This window comes from Mustela nivalis (assembly GCF_964662115.1).
Source record: "Mustela nivalis genome assembly, chromosome: 3".
Lineage (NCBI taxonomy): Eukaryota > Metazoa > Chordata > Mammalia > Carnivora > Mustelidae > Mustela > Mustela nivalis.
Window position 1 is genome coordinate 5,882,330 of NC_139022.1, and position 17,191 is coordinate 5,899,520.

Genomic DNA, 17,191 nt, shown 5'->3' on the forward strand with positions numbered 1-17,191 from the left:
TTTATGATGTATTTCACTTGACACTTATTTCTGAAATGAGTATCTCCCAAGGTCTTCTAATCAACAAAGCTAATGAGGGCATTTCTGTTCATGCAATTCTACAATGGACATCTAGTGCGGGTTCTTGGGAGCTTTTTTTTTTTTTTTTTTTTTTTTTTTTTTTTTTTTTTTTTAGTTTTTGAGAAAAGCTTGTTCATATGTATGTACACTCTACATGAAAACCCAGAACAGTGAGTGCTTCTGAAGAGAAATAAAACTCATCTTTTCCATGATTTTGACCAGTCTTTGTTGAGAAAGATCACCCAGACACATATACACATTTTATTATGCAAACTGTTCCCTTAATGTCTGTATGTCAATCAATGCATAATGTTAAAACGTTTGTATTCATCTTTCTTGAAGTTTTAATTTTCACCCCAGTTAGATAACTTGAGATTATATTATTTTCAGGTGCACATTATGATGAATAAAGTCACTGTATGGAAAAGAAGGATACATTAAAAGCACTTTACTTTAGCTCTTTAGGCTATTTTAACACTAAATATAATTATGCTAACATTTTCCTTCTTGGGATTTAACCCCATGCCTATACCTCCAACCCACTTCGAGAACACACCTGCCACCAGTCCATATGCAGAAATTCTCTTAGGGCTGCTCTCCCACTGATGATGTCCAGGGTATGCCAGTGATGTCAGAAAAGGCAGGGAGCCCCTGGGCAGCAGTAGGGTGGTACAGAAGGCCTGCATGGGGGACACAACAGTGGTGGGGTGGGAAGCAGCAGCGGGGAGGGGAGGCAGAAACCAGAGGGGTGCAGTGAGGCAGCAGGGGCAACAGGGGGAGCAGCGGGGAAGCAATGTCACTGGGTCATAGGCACAGTGGCATCATGGAGGTGCAGTGGGGTCGCAGTGGTGTTGGCAGGGCACAGTGGGTCAGCAGCAGAGGGGGTGGGTGAAGCAGGACAGTCCTGGAGTGGGGGTTAATGGTGGGAGGGGAAGGACCAGCAGGCGGCGGTCTCATGGTAGTGGGGCAAGGCAGCAGCAGCAGGGCAACAAAGGAAGGAGCAGTTGCCTTGTAATCACTGGCAGCAGCACCAGGGTAGCGGGTTTTGGGTTGGGGAGGGGGGCGGGGTCAGGGTGGTAAGAAGAGGTGAGGTGGAGAGTAGTTGGGGACGTCTGCAGTGGCGATCAGGGGGATATGCAGCGGGACAGCAAGACCCTGCGGTGTGGTAGCTGTGGGGGGTGAGGTGTGGCAGTGAAAATCAAGGGCAACTCAGTGGGGCAATCGGGCCATAAAGGCATGGGGTAGTAGGCAGGGTCGTGGGACTGCCCAGGCGGGAGGAGGTGGCAGCCAGGTGATGACCCTATGGTAGAGGAGCGGGACCCATATGGGAAAGATCAGGGGTTACCAGAGGCAGGTGAGGGACAGCCAGGCGGTAATGGCACAGGGAGCAGTGGAGGGCCCATGATGCGGGAGCTGTGTGACAGCCAAGTGGGGCAGCCCTGCAGTGACTGTTGGGGGTCGGTGGAATCTAGGCAGCAGTAACCAGGAGTGGAGGTGGGACCAGCCTAGAGGTAGCAGCTGTGCATCAGTAGCAGCGGGGCAGGTGTGGAGGGCGGGCCCAGAGTGCACTCCTGGGGGCTAGGCAGCAGCAGTTAAGAGGGTGTGGTGGGCGGGCCCAAAGTGCACGTCATGGGGGCGGGGCAGCAGCTGTTAGGAGGGCGTGGTGAGCGGGCCATCCTGCACTTCAAGGGGGTGGGGCGCCGAAACACTACAGAGACAGGGGGCACAGGGCAGCAGCAGAGCCACAGCAGCTGAGGTAAGGCAGGTGGTGTGAGGGGCACAGCAGGGTGGAAGGGGTACATGTGGCAGTTAGCAATGTGAGCTGTGTGGGGAAGGGGGCAGATATTCAAGGTGGAAGTAGCGTGATAATGCACTTGGCAGTGGGGAGGCAATGGAGCAGGGGGAGGGGAAAGCCGTTAGGCAGTGGCTTGTGGGGGGAGGCGGGACCAGCCAGGCATCAGTGGGACATTAACCTTATGGCACGGTGGGCGGGGCTGCATGGATCTGAGGAGTTGGCAGCCAGGAGACAACACTGAGGAAGGGGTTTGGGATCACAAGGGAGGGGGCAGGATTCATCAGAGGCAGGGATGGGGGCAGGCAGTAGTGGCAGTGGGAGGAGCGGGAGCTCTGTGGCACCTGTGGAGGATAGGTGGAATCTAGGCGGCCGCAGAGGGGGTGAGAAGGTGGGAGCAGCCCCAGGCAGCAGTGCAGCAGTAGTTAGGATGCCGTGGTGGGCGGGCCCATGGTTCACGTCAAGGGGGCGGAGCAACAGCAGCAGGGAGAGTGTGGTTGGGCGGGCCCATCGTCAAGGGGGGGCAGCAACAGTTAGGAGGTTGTTGGTGGGCAGGCCTGTCGTGCACATCAAGGGGACGGGGCATCAAAGTGAGGAGGACTAGGTGGGTGGGCCCATTGTTCAGGTCAAGGGGGCTGGTCAGCAACAGTTAGGACCCCGTGGTGGGTGGCCCATTCTGCACGTCAATGAGTCGGGGTAGCAGTAGTTAGGAGGGCGGGGTGCACGGGTCCATAATACATATAAAGGGGATGGGCAGCATCAGTGGGGCAGGTGTGGTAGGCGGGCCCATAGTAAAGGTAAAGTGGGCAGGGCAGCATCAGTGGGGCAGGCGTGGGGGGCAGGCCCTTGGTGCACGTCAAGGGGACGGGGCACCAAAGCACAGTAGAGGCTGGGACACAGGGCAACAGTGGAGCCACAGCAGCAGTGGTAAAGAGGGTTGTGTGGGGGGTACAGCAGGGTGGCAAGGGTACACGTGTGAGGCAGCAAGATGGTGGCAGCGTGAGGGGGGCAAGGGGGTGGGTGTGCAAAGCAGTAATGCATGTGGCCGGTGAGGCAATGGAGCAGGGGGAGGGGGAAGCAGCTACTTGGTCGTGGTGGGTGGAGGAGAGGGACCAGCCTGGCATCAGTGGGGCATCAGTGTCATGGTCTGGTGGGCAAGGCTGCTAAACTCCATGGGGGCAAGGAGGTGACAGAGAGGCTAGTACAGTCTAACGGTTCTAACTGGCGGGGCCAGTGGGGCAGGGAGTGGGGGTGTCATCAGGCAGCACTGGTACAGGGAGGGGAAGCTTCTTGTGGTAAGGGGAAGCTGCATGACACCCGAGTGGGGCAGCCATGTGGCACCTGTGGGGGGATGGAATATAGGCGGCAGGGCGGCATAGGGATTGTGGGACCAGCCCTGAGGCAGCAGCACAGCGACAGCTTGGCTGGCTTACTGGGCCTGCTCATAGTGCATGCCAACAAGGTGGGGCAGTGAAGCACAGCAGAGGCTGTGGGCACAGGACAGAAGTGGCCCAGAAGTAAGGGGGCCTGGGAGGGCACAGCAGGGTGGCAGGGGTGCATTTTTGGGGGCAGGAAGCTGGCAGTAGCGTGGGGTGTGCTGTACATACTGGGCAGCCACACGCTTGGCAGACAGGAGGCATTGGAGTGGGGGAGGGGAGTAGCTAGGCGGTAGTGTCGCTTGGGCCTGGGCAGGACTAGCTGGATATAAGCGGACACCAATATCATGGTGTGGTGGGTCAGGCAGCGAGCAAGGGCCACGCTTTGCTGGGCTTGGTGCATGTCTACAGGGCGGCACCACTGATAGCAGATGCAGCGGGGACCCAGGATAGCAGTGGAGAGAAAATGGTGATTTTAAGTGGGGGCACTGTGGACGGGGTTGCAGCGTGGTGGGAGCGACTCTTGTTGTGGGGGAAGCCTGGTGGTACCAGTGTGGGGAAGGTGGAGTGGGACTCATGGGATGGCAGCAGCACGGGAACAGGGGTAGAAAATCACGAAGGCTCTGGAGTGGGGGGCAGGGTTTGCACTAGGTAGTAGCTGCAGGAAGGGGTGGCTAGAACAGCACGGGGGCAGTGTGGCAGGTGGGGCAGGCATGCAAGTCAAAGGGCAGGGCTGCATAGGGCTGGGATACGAAGACCAGCAGCAACAGGACACAGGGCAGCAGCAGGACATAGGGCAAGAGTGGGACACAGGATGGCAGAAGATAAGAAGCAGGGTGGCAGTAAGGGGGCAATGATAGTGAAGGCATGGTTTTGGTAGGGGGGGTGTGGGGCACCCGGCAGGGTAGAGGTGTGGGGAGAGCACAGAGGGATGGTAGCAGCAATGTGGTGGGGCAGCAGAACAGTAATGAGCATGCTGGTGGGCGGGATGGGACAGTTTGGCTGCACAGGTGCATGCGGGGTGGCAGGCAGGTGGTGGCGTGGGGAGAAGGAGGGATGGAACCAACTGGGAGGCAGTGGCACAGCAACTGCACAGGAAGGGCATGAAGGGCGGGGTAGGGCCTTAATGCATATCAGTGGGGACTGGACAGTGAAGGTCAGCAGTGGCCTGGGGCACAGGGCAGAAGCTTAGCAACAGCAGCGGTGGTGATGTGGGCAGAATGAGGGGTGTGCTGCAGACGGCAGGGTCATGAGGCAGGGGCACCCAGGAAGTAGTACTGGGAGAAGGCTGGGATGAGTGGGGGGGGGGCAGCAGCAGGTCAACGGGGAGGGAATCTGGAGGCACTGGAGCAGGGATGGGGGGCCAACAGGCGGTAACATTTTGGGGGTGTTTGGTGAGACTAGCAGGGCAAGAGCATCAGGTTAATATCTGTGTGGGCAGGGCAGGGGCTATCCACAGTTGCGGCAGCAAGGGGACAGTATGCAGTGAAGAAATGGCAGTGGGGGGCAGTGAGACAGCAGTGACTTGAGAAAGGCAGTGACTTAAGGAAGTGCAGTTGGAGGGCAGCCAATATGGAGGTGAAGCGGGGAGGGATTTGCCCGGATGTGGTTGGGAGGGACCAGCAGGACAGCAGCTGCCTGGCAATGGCATGGCATGGCTTGGGGGCAGGGCGGGGTGGTGGATATGGGCAGGAACAGCTGGGTGACCACAGTAGCAGTGGTGTTGTTGTTGGAAACACTGGCACCAGACCAGTAGAAGCACTGGAGAGTGGTGCAGCAGGGTGGCAGAGTTCTGGGAGTGCACAAGGGACTGGTAGGGGCACTGGGGGTGACAGAGCAGGGAATCAGTTGCAACACACAGGGCAGCAGGGCAGCTATGGCGAGGGTTAGCTGTTGTGGTACAAAGGGGCACTGCTGTGGAGTAGCAGAGTGGAGGGTGGCAGCACTGGTGGCAGTGGCCTGTCAGCCATGGGGGGTGGAAGGGATGGAGGTGGGTGTGTGAGGTGCAGCAGGGTGGCAGTGGGGGGATGGCACAGGGGGGTGACCATGGTTTGGGGTGTGGGGACCAGCCAGGCAGCAGAAGCACAGATGGGGGGGCAGTGATTTGGTAGCAGCACTATCAAATGCTTTTTCTCCATATATTGAGATGGTCCTATGATGTTGATCCTTCATTTTGTGAATGCGGCACATTAGTATGATTTGTGCGATGATTTTTTTTAAACTTGATACCAGATTTATTTTAAGCTATTAACAAGAAATAATGAATATTTCAGAGGTTATATCTCAAATCTTTGAAAATCATATGAGAGAATAAGTGTGAATAACAGCCCCTTCTCTGTATGGCTTTGTAACACCAATTGCCCCTTCATTTTTTAAAAAATTAAATTAATTTATTTATTTTCAGAAAAACAGTATTCATTATTTTTTCACCACACCCAGTGCTCCATGCAATCCGTGCCCTCTGTAATACCCACAACCTAGTACCCCAACCTCCCACCCCCACCACTTCAAACCCCTCAGATTGTTTTACAGAGTCCATGTGTGATGATTTTTATGTCTGTGTTCATGAGAGATACTTGTCTGACATTTTCTTGGGGCACATTGGGATGTTTTGATAAGGGCCATGCTGGACTCATAAAATGAGGCAGGGAGCATTCCTTCCTCTTGTTTTTCTGGCAGAGTTGGAGAAGAATTGGTATTCATTTTTTTTTTCCTGTGGATGATTCATAGAATTCACTGGTGAAAACATGGGGTCCTGGAATTTGCTTGTTGGAAGTTTTTGGTTTCTTATTTAATCTCCCTACTGGTCATTGGTTTGTTCAGAATTTCTGTTTCTTCAAGATTCAGTCTTGGAAAGTTGTATGTTTCTGGGAATGTATCCTTTTCTTTTGGATTATCCAGCTTGTTGGGGTGTAATTGTTCATAAAACTTTCTTTTGAGCCTTTACATATCTATGGTATCAGGGAATATCTCTTTCATTTCTGAGGATGAGTCCTCTTTCTTTTTTCTTAGCTTGAGTCTGGCTGGGACTCTGTCAGCTTTGTTCTTTTCAAAGAACCAGCTCTTTGTTGATCTTTCTTTCTTTCTTTCTTTCTTTAATATTTCTGTTGACTTTTTAGTCTGTATTTCACTTATTTCAGTTCTGATGTGTTCCTTCCTTTGTTCTACAAACATTGGACTTCATTTGTGCTTTTTATGTTTCCTTGAGTTATCAAGTTAGGTTGTTTATTTGAGATGTTTCTTGTTTCTTGAGTTAGGCCTGTATTATAAACTTCCCTCTTAGAACCACTTTTTTTTTTTAAGTTAGCTCTAAGGGGTGCCTGTGTTAGGGTGTTAGGGCTGCCTGTTAGGCATTGGACTTTGGCTTAGGTCATGAATTATTTAGGGTCCTGGAATTGAGCACTGCATCAACTCTCTGGTTAGCATGGGGAGCCACTTTCACCCTCTTCTGCTGCCTGCTACTCCTTCCACTTTGCTCAGTCTCTCTCTCTTTCCCTCTGTGTCAAATAAATAAATGACGTCTTCAAAAACTTAAAACGATCTCTATGCCCAGTGTGGGGTTGAAACTCAAAACCGCAAGATCAAGAGTCACAGCGCTTCACTGACTAATCGGGTGCCCCATTTTAGAACCCGTTTTACTGCATTCCATAACTTTTGTTTGATTGTATTATTTTTTCATTTCCCTCAAAGTATTTCTGTGTTCCTATTTCAGTTTGCCCATGAATTCAATTGGTTGTTCAGTAGCATGTTGTTTAGTCTCTGTGTTTATGAATTTCCAGTTTTCTTCTTGTAATTGATTTCTAGTTCTATGCCACTGTGTTTGGAAAAAATGGTCGATTTGGTTTCACTCATCATTTGGGAAAATCTTAGGCTTCTGGAGTTTATTGACTTGTCTTGTGGCCTCACATATGACCTATGGTGGAGAATGTTCTAGGTTCACTTGAGAGGAGTGCATTCCATGTGCTGCTTTTGGATGGAGGGTTCTGTGTGTATCTGTCAAGTCCATCTAAGTAACAGGTTGTCTGAGGCTAATGTTTCCTCTTTGGTCTTCTGTCTGGATGGTGTATCATTGAGAGAAGTGTGAGGTATTAAAGTTCCCTATGGTATTAGTGCTGATTACTTCTCTTAGGTCTGTTCATATATGCTCTACATATTTAGTTGTTCCACTGCTGGGTGGGTAAATATTTTTAAATATTGCATCATCTTACTGCATTGATTCCATTATCAGTTTCTAGTGCCCTTCATTGGCTCTTGTTACAGTGTCTGGATTTTTTTTTTTCTTTCTCCATTGGACTGAAAAACAGAAGATCATCTGTTAGCTCAGCAGTCATGAGCATAGCACAGCCCTGCTCTAAGTCTGGTTTTCTTTATTTTCCTATATAAATAAAACAATAAATTCTTCTCCCAGGACCATATCCTGACTCCAATAAGAAAGTATGTATAAAAGTGCTTTGTAGACTAGGAGATACTGCCCAATAATGGAAATGATTATGCAACCACCAAATGTTCAAGATTAGACTTTTTAAGACATATTTATTTATTGTAGAGACAGAAAGAGATTGCATGCACAAGCATATGCTAGAGAGAGGAGGGTCAGAGGGAGAGAGGGAATCCTCCAGCAGTGTACCCGTTGAGTGTGGAGCCTGGTGTGGGGCTCTCTCCTAGAAGTTGGGAACTTGATTTGAGCCCAAATCAAGAGTCAGCTGCTTAACTGACCGTGCCACCCAGATACCCCCAGAATAAGATTTTTAAAAACATTTTTGAGGGCCTACTCTCATATGTATTATTCTAAGTGACCTCTATTTCATTCAAATCTAAAAACTGTTATTAAATTAAAAATAGAAGCTGTTCTAAAAGCAAATATTCATAATATCCTCAGAGGTGGGGAAACAGGCAGAAAATAGGTTAAGAAGGACACTGGGGTGGTTTAGTTGTTGAAGCTTGCCGTTGGCTCAGGACATAATCCCAGGTTCCTGGGATCAAACCCCAGTTCAGACTCCCTGCTCAGTGGGGAGTCTTCTTCTCCATCTCCCTCTGTCCCTCTCCCTGCTTATATCCCCCCCTTTCTGTCTCTCAAATAAATAATTAAATTAAAAAGGCAAGTTATTTTCTCAGTGTCATGATAAATATTAGAACTAGATACAGTCCTGAATGTGTTACCCTGAAGAATGTGTTCTTTCTTTTGTACATTTACCAAAAAATACCTAGCCCTCAAAATACCATAGATTAAATTAGTTTCCCCTTTCTCCATACACTGAGTATCGGAAGATGTGACAATTGCAGGACCCTGGCTGTCAGGGTTGGTGGAGTGTGTGACTCTTGATCTCCAGGTTACAAGTTTGAGTCATATTGGGGGTACAGATTACTTAATTGAAAAAAAAAAAAGATGCTAAATTTGGATTTTTTTTCTTTTTTCCTTTTGACACCTTCACCCATTTCTCCCAGCTCCAACCCCAAACTTCTGCCAGACCCCATCTGTTCTGTCTGTGAGCTCACATTTTTGGTTTGGTTTTGTTTTAAAGTTCTACATGTAAGTGATTTCTAGTATTTGTCTTTCTGTCTGGCCTGTTTTATTTAGCATAATGCCTTCAAGGGCCACCATGTTGTAAATCAAAAGATTGCATACTTTATTAGGGCTGAGTAGGATTCCACTCAGTTTATCGACCACAGTTTCTTTATTCATTCATCCACTGATGGCATTTAGGTTGTTTCTTTATTTTCACTGTTGTAAATAATCCTGCAGTGTACACAGGGGTGAATATACCTTTGTGAATTAGTAATTTCATTCCCTTCAGATAAATACTCAGAAAGGGAAATGCTGGTTCCTTTGGTTGCTCTATTTCCAATTTTTTTGAGGAACTTTCATACTGTTTTCCATAATGGCCATACCCATTTATAGTCCCCATAATGATGGACTAGAGTTTTCCTCTACACCACGTCTTTGCCAAAACTTGCTATTTCTCCTGTTTTTGATAGCAGCCCTTCTGACAGGTATGAAGTAGGGCCTCATTATGGTTTGATTTGCATTTCCCTGATGATTAATTATGAGCATCTTTCCATGTTCAAGTAGAACATCTATATGTCTTCTTTAGGATAATGTCTATTTGGAACTTCTGATGCACTAGATAACTTGTGGTGTTTTTGATGTTTTTGGTGCTTTTGTGTGCTTTGTTTTGTTTTGTTTTGTTGTTGAGTGGCATGAGTTCTTTATATTTTGAATATTAACCCCTTACCCGATATATAATTTACAAATGTTTTACCTTACGTTACCATTTTATTTTGTTGATGGTTTCCTTTGTTGTTTGGATGTTTTATAGTTACATGTAGGCCCACATTTGCTTCTTTGTTTATTTTTACTTTTGTGTCCATTTAAAAGCACCACTACCAAGACCTTTCATCAAGGACCATTCCAAACCCTGTGTTTTCTGCTACAGGTTTTATAGTTCCAGGACTTATATTCAATTGTTTGACACATTTTGAGTTAATTTTTGTGTATGGTGTAAGAGAATGGCGTAGTTTTGTTCTTTTGCATGTGGCTCTCCAGTGTTCCCAGCACCATTGATGAAAGAGACTCTTTTTCCCTCTTGTTTATTCTTAGCTCCTTTGTCATAAGTTCCCAGACCATAGATGTGTGTGTTTAATTTTGGGCTCTCTCCTGTCTCCTGGTGATGTGTGTGTCTGTTATTATGACAATGATAGTTTGTTTTGATTACTCTAGCTTTGTCATTAGTCTGAAATGAGCAAGCACGATGCCTTTAGTGTGGTTCTTCTTTCTCTAGATTGTTCTGGTACTCAGAGTCTTTTGTGGCATCATACAAATTTTTAGAAACTTTCTTCTCTTTCTGTGAAAAATGTCCTTAGAATTTTGACATGAATTGTAATGAAACTGTAGATGGCTTAGAGAAGTATGTACATTTTACCATTATTAATTTTTCTCACCCATGAATATGCGGTGTCTCTTGGTTTATGTGTGTTGCCTTCAGTTTCTTTCCTTCCCATCTTGTCGTTTTCATCATACAAGATTTTACCTCTTGGTGAAGTATATTCCTGGGTGTTTCATTCTTTTTCATGTAACTTCAGGTGGGATGATCTTCCTAATTTATTTTCTGATGATTCGTTATTAGCATATAGAAACAGCAGATTTTGGGGTAGCGATATTTTATCCTCCCCCTTTACTGAATTTAGTCATAGTTTGAACAATTTTTCACTGGCTTCTTTTAGGTTTTCCTTATATTCTATATTATCTGCAAATAGTGACCATTTTACTTCTTTCTTTCCAGTTTTGATGCCTTCTGATTAACTTCTTGCAAAATTGTTCTACCTTGGATTTTCAATATTGTGTTCAACAAGAGTGGCAAGGAAAGATCGGCAATGTTCTAACTTAGGTGATCTTAGACGAAATAGAAAGAGCAAAAACTTTTCACTATCGGATGTGACATAATCTGTGTGGTTGTCATATATGGCCTTTTTAAAAAAGATTTATTTTATTTTATTTTATTGATTTGATTTGATTTAATTTAATTTAATTTAATTTTTATTTATTTGATTTATTTATTATTTATTTATTTTAAATTTTTAAAATTAAATTAATTTATTTATTTTCAGAAAAACGGTATTCATTATTTTTGCACCACACCCAGTGCTCCATGCAATCTATGCCCTCTATAATACCACCCCCTGGTACCCCAACCTCCCACCCTCCTGCCACTTCAAACCCCTCAGTTGTGTTCCAGAGTCCATAGTCTTTCATGATTCACCTCCCCTTCCAATTACCCCAACTCCCTTCTCCTCTCTAACACCCCTTGTCCTCCATGATATTTGTTATGCTCCACAAATAAGTGAAACCATATGATAGTTGACTCTCTCTGCTTGACTTATTTCACTCAGCATAATCTCTTCCAGTCCCGTCCCTGTGATAATCCAGGACCCTGGGATAATGACCTGAGTTTAAGGCAGAGGCTTTAACTTCCTGAGCCACCCAGGCACCCCATATATTTCCTTTTCGGTATTGAGGTATATTCCTGGTCTACACATTGATGAGAATTTTGATTGCAAACGGATATTAAAGTATGTCAAATGCTTTCCTGGATCTCAAGATAATCACATCATTTTTATTCTTTATTTTCTTAATATGCTTTGAAAAATGTGTACCTGTAAACCATCATTGCATTCCTGCAAGATCCCACTTGATCATAGTATATGATTTTCTCAGCATATTGGTGAACTTGAGTTGCTAGTATTTTGTTGAACATTTTTGCATCTATGGTCATCAGGGATATTGGACTGTAAGACTCTTGTCTTGGGGGGTCCTCATTTATTTTTGCATTAGGGTTATGTTTGCCTCAGCAAATGAGTTTAGAAGCTTTCTCTTCTAGTTTTTGGAAAAGTGGGGAACAGAATGATATGAATCCTTCCCTGAATGGCAGAATTTAGCACGAAATGCATCTGGTTCTGGAAGTTGGTTTTTTGGGAGGTTTTAGATTGCTGATATGATGAGTACTGGTGTTTTATGTAAGTATTGGATCACTAAAGATGAAACTGTTTCCACATCTTGGTGGTGGAATGGATGGAAGGGAATGAGAGTCATGGGGGCCCAGCACTCAGAGGCTCCATCTGCCACTGTGGCTGTGCCATTCCTCTCAGATGCTGGCAGAGGAGGAGGACATGGCAGAAACACGGCAGAGTGGTGGTGGCAGGGTGGTGGAAATGTGGGGTTCAAGGGGATGATGAGACTGATGCATGGTTCTCCTGTCCCACCCACAGGATATCAGATCATCTACTGCCTAGCCAACAGCAACTCCAGCATGTTCACCACAGTGGAGATGGGTGCCATGGTGGGGCAATACACAGCCACTGAGCTGGCCCCAGAGTCAGCATACATCTTCAGACTGATGATCAAGATGAGGCAGGGCTTGGGGAGCCCCTAGAGGCCAACATCATCACCACTGACAAGCGTGGTAAGGCCACAGGCCCAGGTCCACTGTCCTGGTGACACGGGGAGGACAGCTGGGCCCAACTGGGAGCCACAAACTTGCTGGATCCACAGCTTCCTGGGGCAGAGCTTACAGGGTGGTGTGTCTACACACTACGATATTTACCATACTGGCAGGAATGTCCCTGGAGAGGAGGTTGTGTAACTGGATCAGGGTGGCTCTGAGTCACCATGTTGGAGGGAGGCTCCCTGAAGCCAGGTGATTTTTCTCTGATGATCAAAACGACATTACCAGCTGAGCCAGGGGTTCCAAAACGTGTTTTCTACCAAGCAGTGCTAGGGAGATGTCTTCATGGATGCTGCTTCTGTTCCAAGCACTGGTGAGGTGCTTATTGTTCATTGTCTTGGTTTCTCCTCACCAAATTATGGGGGATAAAAGGCTGTGAGGCCCAGTTTTATAGAAGATGTGGGGCATAAACAGATTCAGTCATTTACCAGGGACACAGCTGTTGAGGCAGTGTCTGTGAAGACCCTCCACAGACACTGGCTCCCTGTTCCCACAGCAATCTGCTGTGGATTCCCATATCAGTGAGCCCCTGCTATGTCTTCCAACCTCATTCTGGGATCTGCATCAGTGGGTTCCCTTTCCAGGGCCACCCCAACCACTCTAGGTCTTTTTATGCCACCTGACCTTGGAGGGACCACAGGGATTCCAGCTTAGGCCTGAGTCAGGAAAAATCAGGGACAATATGGAGTGCATAGCAGGCACTGAACCCCCTCTCTGAGGCTGCCAGGAGCCTGGGTGGCTTTCAGGACAGTGTGATGCCTGCCAGTTTCTGTGACACAACCTGCCCTCATGCCTAGATCCCTTAGAGTTCTGGTTTCAGAATGTGTGGTTCAGGGACTGCATCCCTGTTCTCTCCACATCCAGAGAGCAGGCTGTGCATTGGTCTTGCTGATGTCACAGGGTAGCACACAGGAAGTAGCTTGACCAGGCCTAACACAGGAGTGGAGTTGAGGGGAATATATGGCTTATTTATGTCCTGTGCTCTTGAATGGAGAGCACCATCCATGCCCCAGAGGTATCTTCCTGGACTTTGGAGCAAAATCAAAACAACAAAATGAAAGGATCCATGATACATTTGGGCCTACTTACCTGCAGAGGTACTCTTGGTCTGTGGCTTGCTCATAAGTGTCAGAGCAGGGCTCTTACTGTAGCACAGGTAGGCTGACAACCAGGCTGACTACAGGGTGTCTGGAAATGTTGCCATCCTGGGAGAAACACATTTTATCACTACTCAAGTGTTGTTTGTGCTGTTGTGCTTAATCCTTCTCTGATTCAACTGCGTACCATGAGAGGCTGAGTGATATGCAAAGCCTGGACTGCAGATTGTGTTGGCTTCCCTATACATCTGTCCCTAGGGGTTATTTGGCTGCTGGGGAGGGCCTGGGAGCAGGTATTTGGGTCTGATGTACCTTGCTTCAGAAGTGCCCCCTGAGGTTGAGCAATAAGGTGGGGGCTGTGGTCCTATCTGTCACTTGGGTCCACATTAGTCACCATGATGGTTGGGTTTATGGGAGTAGAGGTCCAGCAAGCCAGAGTCTGTGGATCCTCAACTGCCTATTGATGATCTGTAACCAGGGCCTGGGGCACCAGAGCAGAGCCAGAGTTGCAGGGCCCAGGCATATGCTCATAGGAAAGGACTGGAGTCAGGGAGGGAGGTGGTCAGGCCCATGCAGCCACATCAGACAGCCAGATCACAGGGGGGCTGAAGACTGGCTCTGTACTCTGTGACACATTGGAGGGTTGGCATGTCTCAGGGCAAAAAGCACACAGCAGGAATTCTGCAATCTCCACAATGCTGAAGTAGAATGTGTGGTGTGGAGCACAGTCAGGCACCTGGGTACAGTGTGTGTGTCTCCTAATCCAGTCTCCTTTTGAATGCCTCGGTCAGCACTTGGGTGTTGGGTGAAGGGAAGCTAGCTAGGGTACAGGAGTTCTTTCTGTGGAGGCTGGCAGGTGGAATGCTGCCTCGTGGCTTGGGTGGGCAGTGGGGATATAGACCAAAATATCCTGCTAAGCACTAAGGCTCAGGCTCTATGCAAGGGGATTCTTGGAAGCTCCACAGAAGAAGAACCCCATCTGCATGTCCCTTCAGCTCTGCTCCCCCTGCACAAACCTTGGATGGGTGCAAGGAGGGAGTAAGGGTGGGAAGGAGTATATTTGCTCCTTCCACGCCTATGCAGGTTAACATCTTCCAAAGAGACCCATCAATGACATGGATCACAGAGGCTGAGTGGCATGGTAGAGACCAGGAGAGGGTGTGCTGCTCATCCAGGGGAGAAAGGGCTACACCTGCCTGACCATGATGGATACAAAGTGGGCACTGAACAGTTTTGTGGGCCTCAGGCAAGGCGGTGGGATGCATGGTGTCACCATCATCCAGGAAGCCTCCATGAACACTGTTGCAAATCCTTTACAACTCCTCTGGTTTTTTCCTTGGGAGAAAATTCGAGAAGCAGAACTCTTAGCTCAGAATATATGAGTATGTTTGGCTTGAAGATACAGAAACTCATGGACAGGCCATGCCCTAGGGACTAGGATGCGTGTCTTGTGGCCTCTCTGCTTCCATGCTGATGTCTTGCCTTCAATGTTCGGTGAAAATATATCTCATTAAGCGTGTGTCCACAGGCCTTTCATTACTACTCTACCACTAAATACCTGTGACTTTACACGGTGATGTGTCTCATGAGGTCTTAGTGTCTGATCGTGAAAATCCTCAAACTCACCTGGGTACAGATTTACAGAACTTATGGAAAAGCTGCATTCAAGCCAAACAAGAATTAATAAGGGGGGGACAGAGTGAGTTGAGGAAGATGAGCCTACCTTTGTTACTCTTCTTTGAAACATTGCTGGTTCTTTAATCTTTCTTCTTCCAGATTGAGGAAAATTGTATCTGAAAGTATCCATGATCTACAGAAATGTGATGAAATATTTCTGTGTGAACAAATGGGAGCATTTAACTTCTCTCCCTCTCTGAACCCTCCATCATTCAGAAACTCTCAGGGAGAATTCTTTCTTCCAAGGTACTTAGGATTATTAGCATAGGTTCAGCACAAGTGCCTTTTTCTTGTAACAGGACACCACTGGAAACATTGGTTATTTTACCAGAGGATTGGGTGAAATGTCCAATTTGAGAGTAACATGTATAAACTCAGATAATGACCAGACAATTTTCAAAAATTAAGGGTGGCTTTGTGGAGCCCCTTGGCAATAGAGGCTTCACACCTTGATGTGAAGTTCACACAGTGCCCAGGAGCCTTGCCAGATGAGTTGGAAAAGTTACTTGTTGGCAGGTATAGGAATCTCAGGATATTTGGGGGACCTCACAAAGATAAATCAATCCAAATCGACAGGCATTGCAGTCATGTCTGATGAGAGTATCGTGCTTGGCTTTGGCTTGGACACACTACTGAAAGTTCACTCTAGAGATTCCTCATGAAAAGTTCCAGCACAGCAGGGTTTCAAAATCTGTATGGAATGGTCCATCACTATGCCTGCCAGGCTGAGTTAGAATAGATGATAATAAACCAAGTGTGCTTGCGGCTGCCTTCTTTTATCTAAAAAAACATCCCAAATCCGTTGAATTGAAATCCATCACCTATGTGGACTGGCACCCACTGTCACCACCGCCAGGCATTTCTGTGCCTCACAATGTGTCCTGTGAAGCTCTGAATCTATTTAATTCCCAATCGGGTTTGGGGACCTTACCTTGGAGGCTGGCAGTGTATTCTTTTGGTAAAATCCTATCAGAACTATAACCCAAATCGTCCCAGAATCCTCTAGAAGCTGGCAGTTCGAGGGCATGCCCGTTGGGTCAGTAGCATAAACACTGGTTAGGAGTGAAACAGTTTTCAATCTCTTAGGTATACTTTACATTCATTTTGGATGGTGATTTGTTGTTGGTTTTTTATTTCTTTTTTTGAGTTCCAGGGTCCATGAGAGGCATGTCTTAGAAATGAAAGACCAGAGGCTCATTTCAGCCAAGTAGAGTTGTGAAAAAAGAAAGACTAACAGAGTCACTCATGTAGAGTAGAAAAGACACTGAGAAGGTAGAGTATATGCATATCTCCTATGGGAGTTCTGTGTCATTGAAGTTACGGGGTAGATTAATGAGAACGCTTTTCAAAAGTGAAAGAAGTTTCAAGGAGAAGTAAGCAACCCTAGGATGGTCATGCAAAATGGAGTTGAAATAGGGTTTCTACAGATCTCCTGTTCGGGTTCTTGGTGAATCAGGAACTTTACTTAGACTCTCGTCACTAGTTGGAAATGGTGAGAGACCTCTGGGCCATCACCTAGCAAACATCCTCCTGCTTGGGACTGGCATCGATATCATGGAGCTCCTGGTAGCCAATTTACCATGCATGTATTATTTGAAGGTCTGCCAGAAGCAATGCTAAGTCTTTCACCAATTTCAGGTTCCTGTGGTTTTAGCATATTTGAGCTTGTGCTTTCAGTTGGAAGAGAGGAGCATGCTTTCAGTTTTGTATGACATTGTATCTTCTGGAGTATGGGTCCTGAGACCTCAGCTAAATGCTCTCTCTGTTTTTACAGGTGGTGCTTCAAGGCTCAGGTGACTTGGCCTCCTTGGCAGCGTCCAATGTATCCAGCCTCTGTCTCTTCAGTGCAGATTCAAGTGCAGCACGTACAGGAGTGTGACCCCTGTCATCTCCCTGATGGATGTGCATCACAGCAGTAAGTTGTCCTGGTTCTGAAATTTCCGCCTGGGTTGAGGTTCAGGGCTTGACTTGGGTGCCTCTTTTGCTGGCTTCTATCTTTCTTCTGGAGGCAAAGATACCATCTTCTTTTTGATTAAATTGAAGATGTACCCTTAACCAGAATATCTAGAGTTTCTTGCTTGGGGAAAATTATTTAGTGGCACATATGGAGAAGGTTCTGCAAGTCCCTTCTCCAAACAAAACATCTGAACTACAGGTTGCTTCTGTTAGCAGAATCCTGAGTTATTGCAG

General features: G+C 47.0%; 1 long non-coding RNA gene across 2 annotated transcripts; it reads left to right on the forward strand.

Moving 5' to 3' along the window:
• The first annotated feature begins 2,401 nt into the window (after positions 1 to 2,401).
• On the forward strand, positions 2,402 to 16,916 carry LOC309861856. 2 transcript variants are annotated; one of them, XR_014310249.1, is made up of 3 exons: positions 2,402 to 2,456; positions 11,992 to 12,185; positions 16,776 to 16,916. It is a non-coding gene; the product is annotated as an uncharacterized lncRNA (long non-coding RNA). The 2 variants fall into 2 exon arrangements; XR_014310250.1 differs by lacking the exon at positions 2,402 to 2,456 and adding an exon at positions 2,802 to 2,900.
• Positions 16,917 to 17,191: the final 275 nt, after the last annotated feature.